This window comes from Phasianus colchicus, chromosome Z (assembly GCF_987193195.1).
Source record: "Phasianus colchicus chromosome Z, bPhaCol1.hap1.1, whole genome shotgun sequence".
NCBI lineage: Eukaryota > Metazoa > Chordata > Aves > Galliformes > Phasianidae > Phasianus > Phasianus colchicus.
This window is the reverse complement of record NC_143476.1, coordinates 71,797,283-71,810,597: the sequence shown is the minus strand read 5'-3', so window position 1 is coordinate 71,810,597 and position 13,315 is coordinate 71,797,283. Positions and strand designations below refer to the sequence as shown.

The 13,315-nt window shown below is 36.0% G+C and overlaps 1 protein-coding gene across 3 annotated transcripts in view; it reads left to right on the top strand.

The window, feature by feature from the left end:
* RNF180 (ring finger protein 180) overlaps positions 1-13,315 on the top strand; it is a 75,582-nt gene that overhangs the window by 56,018 nt on the left and 6,249 nt on the right. The gene's annotated exons all lie outside the window — the stretch shown is intronic.

Genomic DNA, 13,315 nt, shown 5'->3' with positions numbered 1-13,315 from the left:
TTGAGCTAAATTCTCCCTGTGTGATTCATACCCAGCGTTCTGGATCTAAACATATACTGCAAATTTCAAAGAGGCAGTTTGTGTGTATAAATTTCTATTTATTCTTCAATCTTTAATTTTATACACATTTTCAGGATACTTATATGTGGTTTCCTGTTTTGAAAAAATGTGGCTGCAAGGTAGAAGAAAGAAAATTGCTCTGGATAAAGAGTTCCTAATTTGGAGTCCAGTTAATGAAGACCACCCCCCAAAAATCGGTCTCTTTTATTAGTAAATTCATATTAAAATTTAGAATAATACCAACTATACTATTTTATTTTATTGTTTTTTACATGTGAAATGGAGTAAAGAAATGGCTTTTTAAGGACATGATGGTGGTGATATAGGGAGATGAAAACATGGAATTTGAGATGTGAGGATAACTGCCTAATGTACTTCAGCATTGTCCAAGAAGAAAGTTGGTGGAATATGCTCTTTCATTTGGTTTATATCTAGCAGGTATAGTGGTGGTGTAGATTAACCTGGCAGCAGCTCAACTCCACACTGCATTTGCTCACCCCTCTCCCTGCCCCAATTGGATGAGGAAGAGAATTGGAAACAAAATAGAACTTGTGGGTTGAGGTAAAAACTATTTACTAAGACACAAAAAGAAAACAGAAAAAAAATGTTGTGATTATATCTCTGTGGTGGTACATTATTGCTACCTACCAACCAAAGCCTGGGTTATAATGCAGCTGCACACAGACCAACATTCTGCTACTAACTTCACCACCTGCCAACCAACACCCAGCAAGTCTCAAGCACTGGCTGTCCCTGGCCAACTCCCACATGTTTATAACCCTCCTCATGTCACATGGTATGGAATAACCCCATTGCTAATTCAGGCCACCTGTCTTGGCTTTGCCCCCTGGTGCCAGAAAGGCACCAAGCCTTCCCGACCAAGCAGCCCTGCCTAGCTCTGGCATGCTTCTATCATTCAGCAACAACTGAAATTTCAGTGTACTGTTAACACTGTCTATTTAAAATCTGCCTCTATAATTTTACTTTATGAAATAAATAAGTGCATTACATTACTCAATTACTTTGAGTATTGGTAACTTCAAAAAATGTAAGTGCACAATAAAAATAACATGTCAAATAACTGTGTCGTTAAATAGATTTAAAAATAGGTGATGTAGTTTTGATAGAACAGTTAGATAGCAAATATGCTTCACTGGAGTCTGTTATACTTAAGTCTAAAACCTATGATTTAACAATATCTGAACTGTAGCCTTTGGTATTCAGTGCCAGACTGGAACTGCATTCTGTAAACACTACACAATCACAGAAGGTTCATAAACTAAGGGAAAATCTCCAAAAGTAATTTGATTCCATAATTGTGGATTAAAGAAAAAGTGATTACAATCATTTAAATTGAGGATATAATGCATAGTGAATTTGCTGTAGTGAGATGTAGGAGTGTCAAAACCAGACTGAGACAATTAGAAGATTGGGCTTTAAATAGTTATTGAAAAAGTTTTCACATAATAACTGAGATAGAAATACATTAGAAAAACCAGCAAAATATGGTAGATTAAACAAGATAGAGATGGAGATTTTGTGTGTGGGGAAGAAGATTTTGGATATACCTGAAGATGACATGCGTAGTGTTCAGAATGAGAGATGGGAATTACAGAACCACTGGGTTAAAAACCCTTAGTGGCTATTTAAAAGTATAGGATTTGGTAGGCTAGTGGGAAATTCACTCTAACCATTCTCATGCTAAGATTTTTATTTAATATATAGTCATTATACTGGAAGTGGGAAAGACAATTTAGAAATGGAACTGTTCTTTTTATGGCTTTTGAATGCTTAATCTAGAAAATATTCCACTGATGTTACATACAATGGAATCTGTGCCATATTCTTACTGATCACATCTGTTTAGTAATGTAATAAAAAGCTATTGGCTTTTGCATCATGAAGGGACTGCAAGATAGAACAGCGTTTTCAACTCCTGCTGTTACCAGTGGGAGCTCCTAATAGTGCAGCAGGCCACATCTGCCATATTGTTTTGGCTAATCATTCTTTAGAGAAAAAGAGTGCTCAGATTTCTATGCATTTTTCAAAAAAGTAGAAATATTGTGAAAGATTTTAATAACACCTACTGATACATACCTTTATCTCTGTCTTTAAAAATGCACATTGGGGTACAACACTCAAAAATCTTCCTTTATTCAAGGTTCTTAAAGTGATTTTGGCTAGAAGGACAGCAAAAAAGAATGCTAAACAGCCATTAAAATACATGTCTGTAAAATCTCATTAACTAGGTTTTGAATTCATCATATTTCTCTTTTTAAAAAGAAGGAAAAAAGAAAACTGATACTGTTTTTCAAGTTACTGGTGCTGTGATCTACTAAGAATAGAAACAAAACTGTTGTTACTGAAAATAGAAGGTGCAGCACTGATTTTAGCCAGAAACAATAATAGCGAAGGTGTAAGAAATATCTCTATATAACTCTCATGTTCATATTCAGACTTACATAAATTATTTCTCTTTGTTGCTTAAGCAGAGAAAGTATAGGATAGGACACAAGAAGATGTCCTTGTTAAACAACAATTATACATCCATTCTTATTTTGATAGTTTTTGTCTGCAGACATTAAAAACTTCAGTAGTACCTGCAGTTGTTCTAGTCTTAGAGCACAATCTGTACTACCCTTTGTTCCTCTTAACTATCCAGTCTCTTCTTCCCCTAGACTTTCTACTCCATTCTTTCTTATTGCATTTTTCTCTTTCCATTAATTTCCTCCCTCACTTCTTTGTTTGTTTCTTTGTCATACTACTCGATCTGTGGTACCGTACAATGCTTACTGACCAGAATGGTTTTTTAGCTGAGATCCATCAGTTTATTCAGTATAGCTTGTGGAGTCACAATTTACATACATGCATTTCTTATGAGGTGAATTTATAATGTACAGTCTTCACAGTAGGTGGATTTTCTGCCTCAAGGAGACTCATGTTACTAGGACATGTTGTTTTTGAGCTTCTGTTACACCTAAAGTACACCAGGACAGAAAACACAGGATCCAAGCATTGCTGGTTGAAGGGGTCTTACGAGGAAAGGATGAGAGGCTGAGACTGTTTAGCCTGGACAAAAGAAGGCTGAGAGGGATCTTATAACACTTATAAAACCTGAAGGGCAGATGTCAAGAGGATGGGGCCAGGCTCTTTTCAGTGGTGCCCACTGACAGGGCAAAGGCAATGGACACAAACTGGTGCACAGGAAGTTCCCTATAAAGGTGATGAAAAAATTCTGTTTTGAAGGCAATAGTGCACTGGCACAAGCTTCTCAGAGAGGTTGTGGATTCTCCTTTTCTGGACATATTCAAATGCTGCCTGGATGCTTTCCTGTGCAACCTACTCTAAGGAACCTGCTGTAGGAGGGAATTGGACTAGATGATCTCCAGAGGTCCCTTCCAACCTCTGTGATTCTGTATCTTAATGTGTTAAAGAAATGGCCCTACGATACAGCTTGCACAATCCAGTTTATTTGTAAGTGTGAACGAAGATGATAAACTTTGCTTACAGATCTACAATGTTCAGGATAATGAAGCATAAGCCATATAGAAGCAGTTGCATAAGATTGTCATGATACTGTGTGATCTTCAGTAATGTCTACATTCCTTTGCTTTCTTTGTAGAAGTAGTAAAATGGAAAGGTAGAGAGAAGATAAATAAGGAATTACGAAGTTTTGAATAATGTCCTAATGAGGTCTCTGTAAATAGACTAGGCTTATTCAGCCAGAACAAGAGATTAGGATTAAGAGAGAAGACTCTGAAGGTAAGTAAAATCTTGAGAGGCATGGCAGAAGTGAATGAGCTGCTGTTATTCACTGTCTCATAATAAAAGAAGTAGGAAACATTAAATAGAAATGTCTTGTGGCATCTTCAAAATCAACTAAATCCACAGACCTACAATGTGTAATCAGGCAGTGTAACTTACTGTTCCAAATTGCCACAGAAAAATGTAAACTTCTGTTAATCCAAGAAGTTTACAAAGCATGGCAGTTTTTTCTTGCAAAAAAAGATTACAGTGAAGTCAATCTAAACTAAACTAGACAGTAAAGTTAAATTAAACTGAAAGATAAAACATTTGCTGGTTGATATCCTTGAGCTGTGTGTCCATGGGAACTGAGAGAACATACCAGGAAAGGATTGCAACATGCTTGCTCCATTCTTATACTCTTTCCTCACTGTTCATCAGTTTCACATTATTTGTTAGAAAAAGAATAATAGGGTGATAGGCCTTTAGTGTATTCCAGCACAACTATTCTTTTGAGGTATCTTACAGTTTGCTGGCAATTATATCTTCAGTTACAATTTTTACTTAGACATCATAAAATAATTTTATGTATTTATCAAATAAAATTACATAAATACTTTGTATTTGCCTTCCCGAAACAATTGAGAGCAGTACGTAATCCTGCTTAAACCACCCTGGCTAAACTTGGAACTATTATCTTTTTGCAATAGCACTCTTTCATCATAGAATCTCATCAGAGCATAATATATACCATGGGCTTAATTTTATGCCTTATGTAAGAGTCTGCTGAGACTAGTTCAGCTTGTGACTGATTTCTGTGAACATGTGCCAGCAAAGATGCCTTCTGTCTTCATCACCAGTAGGGATTAGCAAGTATCTTTCTGTGCATTTTACTGGAAGTGAGGAATGGTCCTTGCCAGCTAGGCCAATTTGAATGGAAAAATAAATAGATTGTGGCCTCTGAACATGCCCAGTAAAATTAATAATATTCGTACGTGGCTGTGAACTATGTTTAATAAAGATGATGGCAGACGTTCTCCAGTACACTCCTTCAATACACTTAGCACTAAAATGCACTGGATAGTGGAGCAATTTGTAATAAAGTAGCCCCTGAAGAGTCTCCACTATGTAAGAATATCTTAACTTGAAAGTTGTGTTTGCTCAGTGAACAGAGATTTGATTCGATGACCTACAGAAATCCCATATACTGTAAAAATAAAGAAGAATTTGTGGCTCAGAAGAGGTTGTAGAGAATATTGGAAGAAGCCTTTAGAAGTCATTTAGTCCAGTCCTGCTTTTGTGGGCACCTTCTACTAGATCAGGTTGCCCAGGGCCTTATCCAGCCTGGCCTTGAACACCTCCAGCATCTGCAGCTTATCTGGGAAGCCTGTTCCATTCAGCTGTCAAACAAACAAACAAACAAACAAAAGAAAAGGATGAACATGTACATTTTTTTCTGCTATCAGGATTTTTTAACAGTTTATAAACATAATTTATCTTAAACACAGTTTATTTTAAGTTTAAATAAGGTCTTTCTTGATATACTTTTAAATAACATTTTTGGTGAAAATTTATTTTTAATTTTCCAATGAACAGATATGACAGGTTTTCACAAAGCTATTTCTGTAAAACGTTGGTCAGCTTCCTAAAAACTATTTAAGTAATGCCAGTATTACAAGACTTTGAACTCAAAAAGCTATGCCAGCCTTTTCCGATGGTGGATGTGGTTTTGCAGTGTGTATTTTTCACTCTCTGGAGGAATTCATATTTCTTTTGTTTGCTCAAATGAGAAGTAGGAATTCTCTGAGTTGACATTGGCTAGAAATTTGAATATTTGAAGACAATGGCATGACTCCAAGATAGGTCATTCACCAGTTTGTGTGAAGAGGTTACAGGAGGCATGCTGCCAGACAACTGGATGTGCAAATATAATGATTTTGTGCCAATAGGAGTCTTGTTTTACATACAATTTAGTGAAGTTCTGGCATGCCTATACTGTATATTGTCTCTGGCCTTCACTGTCACAGAAGTAGAGCCAATCATTTTATTTAAAAAAGTATTTGCATTACTGTTATGTGAGTGTTCCAGTAAAATTGGCTTAAAACATTAAATCTTTAAGGACTGAAAGTCTTGTGGTAAGCAAAACTCTTCAAAATTTTTATCAGATGATCAGTAATATTATACCGTTATAATTTTTAAGAAAATATAGTAATAATACAGTTCAAGAAATAGCATATGAAGACAAATTAAGTCCACCGAACTGGGGACAAATGATATTATATTTACGCTGTTTTATACTTATTCAATCCTGAGCTTTATATTAACCCTTCCTATAAGTATCAATAGCTGTTGCCTCTACACATTTTTTATCATAGCATTCCCAACAGATGGAAGCTGCAAGGAAATAAGTAGTTGGGAATAAAGCTAACAAGAGTGGTTATTACAATAATATGATATGAAAGATTAAAGAATCTTTTTGTAATTTAGCAAGAGTTGATGACATCTGAAATACGGTATCTGATCAGTTGGGGAGATGATAAAAGTGAAAAAAAATATCATGCAACATGATTTTTAGAAGTATATGGTGATGAGAAAGTAGAGCAGTGCAAGAAGTTGCAATTGGTGGACAGAATTTGAGACTGTGATAACTAAGTGAAAAGACAGGGAAGTAGACATGAACAAGAGATACAAAGCCAATAGGAAATTACATATTGAGTTAGAATATTCTGAATAATTTCAAGTTGATTTCTCATGTTGGCTATTGATACACATACCATATAGAATTAAATATTTCAAGGTTTTGTTTGATGTTAACTGGTTTTCAGTGTCTGTGCTATTACAGTAAGAACAGGTATTCCACAAGTTACAAGTCAAGATAAAACTCATCTACATAAATGAGAATTACAGTTAGTGTAATATGTATCATAAATATGCATGTTGAAAACTTAGAGTGGTGTGCTCTTTACAATTAAAGGAATACATTTGTTTAATCTAAAATGTACATAGACTGTGTATTTAGATCCGTGACATGCTCTCACAAGGATAGTGCATGTTTTGCATTCCTCAACAAGGCCATATGGATTGCAGTCAAGAGGACTGGGATGGTGAAGGGCAACAGCATTAAAGAAGCCAATTTTTCAGTTCACAGAGCTCTGGTGAAAAAAGAGAACATGCTTTTCAATTACTGCGTATTATTTTTATTTTATCACTCTTAATTTAATTTTCAAATACAGAGATTTTAAATTAGGAGGGTAGGTTTTGTCGTAAATCATTTTTAAAACCTGTCATATGGTGTTCTGCCTGTTTTGTACTTAGTGTGTTGTAAAGGGAAAAGAACAAAGCCGGCAAATAATGCACTTAGTGATTTTTTAAAAATCTGCTTACAAACTGGCTAGCAGAATTCCTTCACAGTTCCCACATTCTAACACATTTGTATTGTGAAGCATGAGATTAATCACTCCATTTTTGTATGCATCCCTGTTCTTAGACTCACCAATTAGCGTGTATTTGTGAGTCAATAATTATGGAATAATCATAGATGTCTGAACAGGCAGACAACATTTTCTAAGCTCATTGTGTCCTCTCTAAAGCTTTTTGCTTGTTGATTCATTTACTTGAAGGGAAATAAACAGCCCATGACAGAAAACACAAGTTGTTCTAGCTTTGATCTGAACTTATTAGAGGGACTGGACACAGTAGCCTTTGAGTGTTTTTCATGAAATCAGTAAATAGAATTTCAGATTTAAAGAATAAGCAAAAATCTTAGATGTGCATAACTCCCCATGCAGAAATGTGTTTCCTTTCATGTAATGTGGCTTTGTGGATTTCTTGCTTCATTTTAAAAGCTTTGTCTTGTTTTATTTCTCAATAACTTGATTCTTTGATGATATACCAGCTGGCTTTCTGGTTTGTGTTCTAATTGTTAAGAGCTGAATTATTCATCTATAAGATAGCAAGAGGTAACTTGCCTCATGCATTTTTATTTGGTTATTAAGATTCAGAAGATTGTTGTTGATTTCTGACAGAGGCACTACATTTATGTCTTTGAACTCAAACTAATGGTAAAAATAGTAGCTGTAAAAAAAACTTGAATGGTAAATAATGTCCACTGAATTCCAGTGGGTGTTATTTTAATGGAAAAAATATCTCCTCTCTTTCTCTTAGACAGAGTAAAATTGTCATATCTTTTTTTGTCAGGTGTAAATATTTTTGTTTGAATTATATTTATGATATTTCAAAGAAGAAAAATACTCCAAATGAGCAGTTTCTTCCTTTCTGTCAGGAAGAAGTGAGAAGTGTTAGCTGTAGTTATTAACAGTAAAAGGTCAAAAGATAAGTTAATTCGGGCAGGGCTCTTGTGAGCAAATATGTAATATAGCAGGTTAGATCCTAGGTTTATTTAGATTGCATATATCAGGTTTATATAGATAGCTAAAAATAAAAAAAAGATTTATCATTTCTAAATTTGAAAAAAATATATTTTGAGAGGCTGAGCGATATGGAACAAAGCCTCCTAAGAGAGGCAAGAATGAGAACTTCTATAAATTAATTTTGTTTGTTCTCATTTTAAGTGACTTCTGTTTCACTTGCATATATTGCCATCCCAGATGCTTGGAGAGTTCCTAGGGTTTCAAAAGAGTACAAATGATTTCTAGGTAGTAGTGCCAATAGTTAAAACTGGTAATTGATCAGCAAACAGTATTATATGTCTAACTGTAGGGCTACCATTTTTTTTAGACTTGCTTTCAACAGCATTTAGTGGCATTATCACATTTTGGGATTTCTGCACAATTTTTTTCTGTATATGATGTTGGTTTTTTTACCTTAAATGCCTTAAGAAAGTCACAAAACAAAAACCTAGTGTTACAGTGAAGAACAGTGGTTCCTAACCGCTCTGCCTTATAGAAAGGAGTGTTCCTTTGCATAAGAAACACAAAATCTTGTGTTACCTCTGAAAGGCTTCAGTCCATGGCTTTTCAAATTCTCAGTCATCAGTTGCTTTTCTTGGTAGATAAGGTGTTGGACATGTTGAAAGGCAATTATTGTGTGTTGCATGCTGTGTTGCCTACATGATGCTGATTTTTTTTGTGTACACAGGGACTCTGCATCACATGCACAGTGAGTTCAGTGAATCAGCTTTTATGGATTCGCAAATAACTTCTTAGAAACTATTTATCTCTGTAAATTTATTGCAGATTTCAGCATTTAAACCAAAAGCTCCATAAAAGCCCTACAGCCAGTAAGACAGACATCACAGTGAATATAAAAATTCTCAGATAGGGATTATATTCAGTGTTTTAAAGACCAACTGCTAGCGTTATTAGGACTTGGATTTTCTGGGGCAAAAAGGAACAGAAAAATGTTCAGGCCATCAAGTAATTTTAGTCAGATGTGGATACGAGGTGCTGGCAGCCAGTGAGAGCCTGGAAATGAAGTCAGAAGGGCAAGACCAAAGAAGTAGTCACAGAGTGCAGAGGGAATGTGAAAGGAACCTAGAAGTAGGATGAGGGTCATTTTAGGGAAGGTGGATGGGCTTTGACAGTGAGAAAGGCTGTGAAACAGATGGCAGAATTTTTAGCATACAAAAGCTAGGCATTCTCATGTGCATCCTTGGGCAAGAGGAGTTTGGAATTTGATGACTCTACAGAAAATAATGAGATTTTGACATCTAAGACAATGAGTGTGGACATCTAAAGTATCTGAGGCAGGGAGGGTAGGGAGGTTTGAGTTTTTCAGGAAAAGCAGGAAAAGCTAAAATTCAGAATTTGAGAAAGGCTTGTGATGGGGATGAGTGGCTGTTGTTTGAGGAAGGAACTGGATGCTTTATTGAGTGTGGTGAGAGGTTTGAAACTGACTTGGAGCTTGGGATTCAGTGGACAATTCTTGCAGGCATTCACACAGTGTGACTGCTATCTTCTCCTAAACATCTAGCAACAAATGCTCTTATCTTTGTTGGAAATAAGTTAGAACTCATAGCTCATTTTGATCATTAAATATTACGCTGTAAACACAACCAGAACATGAAAGAGCATAATGTACACATCTGAGAAGGGTGGTATGTGTGTAAGAAATTCAAGACAAACACTGGAAAATTTCATTTGAGAAACAGTAAAAGAAATGTTTCATGAAATGAAGTCTTCTTTCAAGCAGGGCTCGTAGAAAGGAAAGCAGACCAAGGAAAGATGGGCAAATACACTGGCAATATGCTGGAAACGAGTACAGCAAGCTGTACTGGTTTGTTGGAATCCCACAACAGACTGCATAGTTCAGAACATTCATCAGTAATTTGCAAAAGGGGTACAGCATGATACTAAATTATTCAGTTCACTGATGATAGTAATATAAAAGTATTTTCTTTATCAGAAACTTGAAGAAGGCAACACAATACTCTTGTATCAAGTCTGCACATGACAGTAAACTGAAGGATCAGTCTGCCATTCAGACAGTCATGTACAAAGGTTCGAGCAAACTGTAAGGAACCTCTTGAAATTCAGCAGGCTCAAATGTGTTGTCTTTTACCTGAGAGAGGGGAACCTGGGCATTCTGGTGGAGAGGAAGCTGAGCTGGCTGCATGCCCTAGCACACTGTGCCCCAGCCGTACTCGGGGCTGCAGGAACAGGAGCGTGGCCAGTAGACCAGGGAAGTCATTATCACCTGCTATTCAGGAGATTACATCTGGAATACTGCAAATTACATGAAGAAGTTGTTAAATTGGAGCAGGTTTAGCAAAGGGACAGCAAGCTGTTCTTAAGACTGGAGTGCCTACCCTGTGAGAACAGTCTGAAGGAAATGGGTTTGGCTTTCTTTGGAGAAGGGAAGGTTTGGGGGAAGATATCGGGGCAGCACTATAGCTATATGGAAGTCGCCAACGGCACAGTGCTTCCTCTTCACACTGGCATGTGACAAGCATGGTAACATGAGAAGCTCAGACTGCAAATAAGATAAATTTTCAGTAGGAGGATATTCAAGCAGTGGAGCAGCTACCCACAGAAGTGACACATCATTCTGAGCTGTAAATTAGATTATTGCCTCTTATCAAAAGAGACCTGTTAACATCATGGGTAGTTTTCTGAAAATATTCAATGCATAGTCAGAAAGTAAACAGGCATTATTAGACTCATAGCAAAATGGAAAGCTTCAGTTTGTTAGCAGGATTTGTGGTGAACCCACGTCTCCAATTTTGCTATAATTTTGATCAATAATTCTCTCAAAGGATAAAACAGAGCGAGGTTAAATGTAGAAAGGAAGGTCTGAAGTTTTTCCATACAGAGGGAGACTACAACTTTTTCATTTGGAAAAGGTTTTACAGAAAATATACAAGAGGTAAAATTATTAATGGTGTTTTAGGAAAAATGTTAGCTGTTAATTGGCAATTAAATCAGCCATAATGGATAAGGAAAAACAACACACACAAGACCATATGTCTACATTTGCATTTTAGGGAAGAGATTGATAACTTTCTTCTGATCCCATTGGCTGAATGCCCACTAGTAGTTGGAGCACATCACCAGTGCATATTTGAGCTCCTGGAGCTCATCTTCTGGTTTAATTCTACCCCAAGTGAAGTCAATCTTTTTGCTCCAAGATTACCCCACAAAGGGACAAAAAGTGTGGTAAGTGGGCTTAATGTGAAACCTAGTTTCACATCTAGCATAAAAGTATGCATAGTCACATCTCAGGAAAGGAGGTCCTATCAGTGATGTTTTAACACACTGTTCTGAGCATAGCTTCCAAAACACTGAGTGCATAAAGTGCTCATTGCTGCAAGAACGCTGTGCCAATCCATGCTTGCCTTTTTTGTTAGTCTTTTGGTAGATTTATCTGCTGCTCTTCATATCAATAACACGAGACTGGGTCAAAATTATGTCTGTATATCTGAAACAATTGTTCTTAGGTAATTTAATATTATATGAGCATTTACAGTGTAAATGCTTATTGTAGCCTGCATATTAATCAGGCACAATTTTAGAGTAAATTATGCCTCCTTAGTATCTTTTCTTCTTCAGTAACAGCAAAATGAGCTCTGTCAGTTTATAAAACTGAGAGAATATTTTAAATCGTTGGTAGCCTTACTTAGAGTAGTGAGCTAGTACCCCAATATGATGCGCAAAAACTTCGGCAAGAACACATAACACGGATTTTCCCATTCATGTTCTGGTGCTAATCCTTAGTTTGCTCAATTTCTTGATTACTGAAGTGCGATTTGCACATAATATTGCTTTTGTTATCCAGTGACTGGTTTCCACTAGCAATCTTCTAGACTCTTCTGGCACTGTGCATGTATCTGCAAGTGATTTGTTTGGAAGTTCCTTTTGAGAGTATAACAACACAGGCACACAGAAGTTAAGGTATACATTTTAACAAATACATGTATTTGTAGAAATTATTTAGGAAATGTACTGATCAAATAAGAGAGTTCACTTTTTAAAAATGGAGCAAAAACATTGGAAATGATTTGGAGCTCTCTCAGCTATTCTGTTTCATAATTCAAACCCCTTGTAAGTGTTGCTGTACCCTTTTTAAGCAGCTTCACAGCTCTGAGTTTTTGTCTGCAGATGGCTAGAAACAGATGTAGAGACAGTTTATGTCAGCTCTCATTGGAGAATAGACATTTGAAGGTATTTTCCATGCCACAACTTATTGAAGACAGTAGTCACAGTCTAGTATGGATCATTGTGCCTGAAGGAAACTTTGGCTTGATCATATAGGGTTTCTAAATTTGATCCTGTTTCAGAACTGTACTGACATTTATTTCATAATATGCTTCAGGTCAAAGAAACATTTATTGTTCTTTGTTAGCCTCTAAGTTCAAGAATTCAGTTTACAGAGTAGTTTTCATATTGAAGTTTTCAGCTGAAGCTCAATCAGTGTATAGGTGATAAAAAAAGAGACAATTTTAATAATGGATTTAAAATGCAACCCATATAACCAGCTGTCAACCTTCAGTAGCTTTACCCATGCTCAGCAAAGCCACAGGGATTACATATGTTATACACTAACCAGTTCCTGATTGATACGTACCTTCTGTGCATCAACAGTTGTTTCGCTGTGGCTTTCTATAGCAAGAACAATACAGAGTTGTTAATATCCTGTACTGATACAGGTGTTCTTGAATGTAGAATGATTGCATTACGACATCTAATCCATGATAAAATCAGTGTGTGTTTCCTGAAGATTAATTGCAGACATAAAAATCAAGAATAATGTTTATCTAAATCCTGTAGGAGGTGAGGAATGCCAATTCAAAACTAATGCAGCTACTTTTGTACATAATTCCCCCGAGTAGATGTTCCCAGATATTAAAATTCATGTGTAAAAGGTGAAGTGAGTGATATAGCATTAGTGATAAAACTTGTTATTTTCAAATTAAATTTTTTAAAAAATAACACAAGTCAGGATTTGGCAGCAGTGTTTAACATGTGTTAGAGAAATAGATAAGGAAAATAGAGAAATCAAATTAGCATTTTTCAAGTGAATTACATCTTGGTAGAAAGTCATTTAGACTCACATT